This window comes from Arachis hypogaea, chromosome 14, assembly GCF_003086295.3.
Source record: "Arachis hypogaea cultivar Tifrunner chromosome 14, arahy.Tifrunner.gnm2.J5K5, whole genome shotgun sequence".
NCBI classification, from domain to species: domain Eukaryota; kingdom Viridiplantae; phylum Streptophyta; class Magnoliopsida; order Fabales; family Fabaceae; genus Arachis; species Arachis hypogaea.
In genome coordinates this window covers 11,570,757-11,577,357 of record NC_092049.1, presented here as the reverse complement: position 1 = coordinate 11,577,357, position 6,601 = coordinate 11,570,757, and positions in this window count along the sequence as shown.

Here is a 6,601-nt window from a genome sequence, read left to right as displayed (position 1 = left end):
TTAATAAAAATAAAACTTTTAAAAATATGTTTGTGTTTTGTGGATATATCCGATCCGATCCGATCGGTTCCAAACTTAAAAACTGTGGATATGGGATCCGATCTGATCCGCGTTCACCCCTAAAAATACATAGAAAAAAAGTAACAGGATTTTTTTTTTTGGTGACTGAAATAAATTAAACAAAAAAAAACAAAAGAAACAAAACAAAGAACTGCTTAAATAGAGGGACAGTCCCGTTTAAGACTACTCTTAAACTCCTCCCAAGGTGAAAGAAGCTCCACATGCGAAAGTTGTAACTTCATCGCCATCTTTGCCATAGTATCTGCCACCGTGTTTGCATCTCTCATAATCAAACGAAAGTCAACACGCCAATTCCAATGCATGATATCTCTTATTTTAAGTACCAGTGGATCAATAAACCCAAAACCATCTTGAGTAACAAGATTAAATGCTTCCACACAATCCGTCTCACAAATAACATCTCGTTGACCCACATCCCAAGCTAAGAGATATCCTCTCCAAATAGCAAACAATTCTCCTTGAAGAATACTATTACTCTCAATCATTCCCAAACACCCCCTTTGCCAGCTCCCATTACAATCTCTAATAACACAAGCAAAACCAACACTATCACCCGAACCAAAATAACTAGCATCACAATTAATCTTAAAAGTACCAATGGATGGGGGATTCCAAAAACCATTTAGAGTAGAGGGAAGGGACATACGTTGTAATTCAAAAATATTTCTAAGCTCCTTTTCTGAAGTTAATGCCAGACAAATGACTTTTACCGGAGGCCAAGTTTCATGGGGATTAAAGATGTCGTTATTCCTTGCTCGTCATATCCACCAAAGTCCCGAAAAGAACTTGAACGGGTGCTCTCTGCTATGATACAAGAACCAGTTCTTCAAATCCAAAGGATGACAAGGAATATCCAACCTTTGCCAGACAAGCTGAGCTTTTGGACAATCCCGAATACAATGTATAACCGATTCCTGGCTAGAAAGACATCTTGGACACCTATCCGATGACGACATCCCTCTTCTAAAGCGAAAACTTGCAATAGGAAGAGCCTCCTTAAGACACAACCAAGCCAAAAACTTATGCTTTTCCGGAACAAGCTGACGCCAAAGCCAAAGCCAATTCTCCCTCTCCTCCCAACCAAACAGCTGCTTACACAACCACAAGTAACCATTGCGTGAGTCATAGACTTTGGCAATAGACCCACTCCAATACCAACCCACTTCCGGACCTGCTTGTTCATCTGGATTGTAAGAGAGAATATTATCTTTCAGATTTTGAGATAAAGGAGAATAAAGAGTATCCAAATGCCACCTACCAACCGACCAAATATCCTGTATCCGGAGATTTGAATCAGAAATGTGGACATAATCCATCTCATTAGATAACCGTCCTTCTCTCCTCCAGCTAGAAAACCAAAAATTCTGGTTCAAATCTCCAATACACCAAGCAAACCCATCCTTCAACACTTTCCAAGCCTTGCAAAGACACCTCCAAATGGGAGAGTCCTTGTTCTTAGGATAACTAAAACAGTCATATAGAGATGATCGGTATTTGGCATCCAATAATTGGACCCATAGCTTGTTTGGCTGCTGGAAAAAAGTCCAAACTAGCTTCCCAAGAAGAGCAATATTTACACAATAAGGATCTCTAATCCCCAAACCTCCATATTTTTTTGGAGTAACCAGTACCTTCCAACTAACAAGATTCAATCCTCTTCCATCAACTTGTCCTTTCCAAAGAAAATTTCTCATCATAGACTCCAATTTACTAATGATTCCTTTGGGAAAAATAGAGACCTGCATCTGGTACGTGGGAATAGCAGCGGCAACAGAATTAACCAAGCAGAGTCTACCAGCCCGATTGAGTAAACTCCCTTTCCAGCTTGCTAGCCTACTCCGAATCTTATCCAGGACACCATTGAAAGCTGAACGAGTCACTCTAGAATGGCTAAGGGTAACTCCAAGATACTTGCCCAAATCCTGGACAAATCTGATAGAGGATACCCCAGTGAAAACCTCTTTCCTTGTTGCAGAGACATTCTTGGAGCAAAGCGCTTTAGACTTCTCCACATTAATCTTCATCCCAGATGCTTTGCAAAAAGTCTCTAAAACCAACATCACATTTTGCACTTGTCTCTTTATAGCTTTACAGAATAGAAGCAAGTCATCCGCAAACATTAAATGGGATATTCTTGGTCCCCCTCTAGAAATAGCAACCGGCTCCCACAAGCCCAAATCAACCTGATGACTAATAAAGCATGCCAGTCGCTCCATACACAACACAAAAAGATAGGGTGACATAGGGTCTCCTTGTCTAAGACCTCGGCTAGGAGTAAAGCCATTCAGACGACTCCCATTCCAAAGAATAGATAAGGAAGAAGCAGTGACACAATTCATAATCAAATTAAGTGTAGGAATAGGAAAACCAAAGCTCTTAAGGGTATGAGCTAAAAACCTCCAGTCAACTCTGTCATAAGCTTTCTCCAGATCAATCTTAAAGGCCAGTGTGCCTTTCTTTGATTTAGTCTTCTTCATAAAGTGGAGGACTTCTTGAGCAATAATGATGTTGTCAGGAGTTCCTCGTCCCGGAATAAATCCTCCTTGAAGCGGGCCAACAATCTCCGCAAGATGAGGACGAAGCCTATTAACAAGGACCTTCGTGATGATCTTGTAAACTACATTGCAGAGACTAATCGGCCTGAAATCTTTCATAGATACCGGTGATTCAACCTTTGGAATGAGAACCAGTAAAGTCTCCAACATTCTCGGATCAAGAGTAACACCGGAGAATGCCTGCTTAACCATCTTCCAAACATCAAGACCAATGATCTCCCAATATTCTTTGAAGAAGAAAGCTTGAAACCCATCCGGACCTGGAGCTTTAAAAGAGTTCATGTGAAAAACAGCTGTTTTGACTTCCTCCATAGTAACTGGTGCCGTAAGATTATTGCAAGCTTCCTCATTCAGAGAAGGAAGAGGCACATCACCAAGGCAACCCAAATCAACATCATCCAAATGACAGAATAAGCTTTTATAGAAAGACTCTGCTTCTTGACTCAGAACCTCTGGATCAGTTTCCCACACTCCATCCTTGAGAAAAAGGCCATGAATCTTATTATGCTTCCTTCGCGCAAGAGTTTGAATATGAAAGAATCTTGTATTCCTATCCCCGAACCTTACCCACTGCTCTCTGGACTTTTGGAACCATAGGAGCTCTTCTTGCACTAGAGTATTATTATAATCATCAAGCAACTGTTGCTCTTTCTGACGCAAATAAATACTATCCACCACTTCCAAACGCTTTTGTAAATAATTAATCTGCTGCTCTAATTCACATTTCTTAACAAAAATGTTACCAAATACCTTCGAGTTAAACTCTAGTGAATTTTTCTGTACTTCTGAAAGCTTGCCATGAATTCCTCTATTACCAGACCACCATGACTGGTTCACAATATCTTTATACCCAGGATGAGTAGCCCAAGCAGCAACAAATCGGAAAGGTCGATTCCCTTTAGGCTGAGGACGACCTTTACAACGCACCAGAATAGGGCAATGATCAGACTGAAGCCTATTTAAAACTTCTGCATAAGCCTCTGGAAAGATAGATAACCAACTACTATTTATACAGACTCGATCAAGCTTTTTTGCCACGTCAACATAATTTTTCACCCTCCTGTACCAAGAAAACTGCCTCCCGATAGTCTTCAGATCAAACAAACCACTATCCCCTAATGAAGTAGCAAACATGTCTGCTCTTTGATGAGAAAATTGACAGCCCTTAGATTCATGAGAAAATTTGACTTCATTAAAATCACCAAGAACAATCCAAGGTCCTTGAAAAACCATGGATTGTGCAACAAGATAATCCCAAAGGAGAACCCTTTTATTAAATTGAGGACTGCCATAAATACCACTACACCTCCAAATTAAATTATCAAAGTGAACCTCAACAGTAACACCCTGATCAAAAGCATCAATGAACTTACAACAAACACCCTTCATAGAGGATAGAAACCAAATACCTCCCTTATGCCCCTGTGCCTCTACTATACCAACAGAGTGATACCCCAACCTTTCCCAAAATAATTTTAAATGCTGAAAAGGGGAGTGAGTTTCAACCACAATAAAGAAAACAGGTCTAAATTTCCTAACAAGTTCCTTACAATGCACCCGGGCTAACTTATTAGAAGCACCCCTAATATTCCAAACAATCATATTTAAACTATCCATAAATAATAGGGACAGAATAAATAAGAACATAAACTCTAAACAGAATCACCAACCTCAATAGGTGGTTTGTCCTGCGGTACTGGCACACTCTGATCCTCAATAATTGCCACCTTTGGACCCCCTGACACTGCACTTGCCATGCTTCCATCTACTAAGGTTTCCTCCGTTGTGCCACCATTTTTATCAACTGGCGAGTTCTGCAAGGAGGAAGGCCGAGGACGCTTCCGTAGAGAAATTCCACGACGTGCAGGAGTTCTGCGCAATGGAGATGGCGCAATTTCATGTTTTTCTTGCTTCCCCATCCTAATGCCAGTTGATTTGCCTCCATCACCATGCAAATTGGGCCTTGGAACCCTTCTCGAACCAAACTTGTGCTGCTTTCCATCTTGGTCCTTCAAACCTGATGACTGGCCCATTGTAAATTTTTTCTTACGCAGCACTTGTTGCCAGCCCTCTCCATCATCCATGCATGCCTCATTAACAAGACCATCAGGCACGTGAGGAGCCAATGATTCCGTAACCACATCCTTCCCTTTAACAACTCCTAATTTCTCACCCAAATCACGAGCTTCTGATTCAGCCTCTTTTTGAATCTCATGATTGTTGTGTGGCACTAGTGTTGGGGCTTCATTATTTTTTCCATCACCAAAGGAATTTATGTTTCCTTCCAAGGACTCCTTCTCCATGCACAACGATTTATCATGCCCATACCGTGCACAAGTAGCACAAATCAACTGTAAACTCTCGTACTCCACTTCATAAGTCACACCCTCCACTATAATATGTTTGATTACAGGCAACTCAAGATTAATTTGAACACAAGCTCGGGCATATTTTCCTCTTTCTGCGAGCTTAGTAGCCAAATCTACTTTCACCGGAATCCCAATTGCAGAAGCAATTCGCAGCATTGCTTGTTCCTGGTAGCACCAAATTGGAAGTCCCGAGACTCGAATCCATACCAGCGTTGATCCAAAGGATTTTTCGCATGGCCTAAAATCCACATCCCATGGCTTTACTGCAACATAGTGACCGTCTATCAACCACGGGCCACCAAGAATGACTTTCTCACGATCCCCAGCAATATCAAATTTAACAAAAAAATATCCAAATCCCACATCCAACAAATCAAACCCTCCTTTGATGCGCCATACTATCCGGAGCTTATGCATGAGAGCCGTGTAGCCATAATACTTATCCAACACCTTGATCACGATGGCTTCCTTATAAGGTTCAGCTAGACAGCTCTTTGCCTCCTTGGTAAAACTGACACTTGGTGGACGAGAATCACCCTGCTTACCTGTCACCGTCGCGATACCATCCCCAGATAAAGACCCTACTAATGCAAAGGCCTTAGACTTTTCTGCACCAATGACTTTATCTCTAAAAGAGACCTTGGATGGCTTTCCTAACCCCTCTCGAGAAGAACCCTCCTTAACACCGGATACACACCCACCCACGCTCTCCCCCTTATCTCTTCCGATGGCATGGCCATCTTCCTCACCGTGTTTCACCCTCAACCGCTCGCCCCCGCTTTCTCCTTCTCTCATTCTCTTTGAGTACGGAGTACGTACTCTTTCTCTGTTAGGTTTTTTTTTTAATACGTATTTATGCATGATGTACAAATAGATTTAATTTAAGGATTTTTAGAAAGAAAAAAAGAAGAAAAATATTAGTGTCTAAGCAAACTATAAACTTGAAAAGTTAATTGGAAAGTGAATATGTTGTCACTTTGTCAGCCTGCTCAAATGACTAATTACACTCTCTTTTAATTACTAATATTGTTAGTTTTTCTAAAATATCTTTGTATTTAATTTATTTGTTACTTGAAATAATACTTATTTATTCATATTTATTGTATATATAAATTCATTTGATTTCTCATTTTTATTTTACTTAAAAATAAGTTGCTTCATAAGATATATATGTATTAGGTAATTTTTTTAAAATTATTTTATTTATTCTAAATATTTTATAATAAAAATTTAAATATAATTAATTTTATATAAATTTAATAATTAAAAAATAATAAATAATTTATTAATTTTCACTAAATTATCTTCTAACTCTTCTTACCTTATTAACTTCCGCTGAAGTTGACTCAATTTTATTTTATTTTATTTTAATTTTCTTTTGTTAATTTGCAAAATATTGACGATAGCTGAGAAAGGAATAATATACCGACATTGGGGTTGAAGTGGGTGTGGGTGCAACCTCCTGGAATGTAGGGATTGCCAATGAATCCTTGTTCGCAGTGACATCTCCGAGCTGAGTTCTTGAAAGATGATGTAAGGGTGTGTGTGGTTCAAAGATTAAATTTTATTACTAGGAATGTTATTCTTAGGAATATA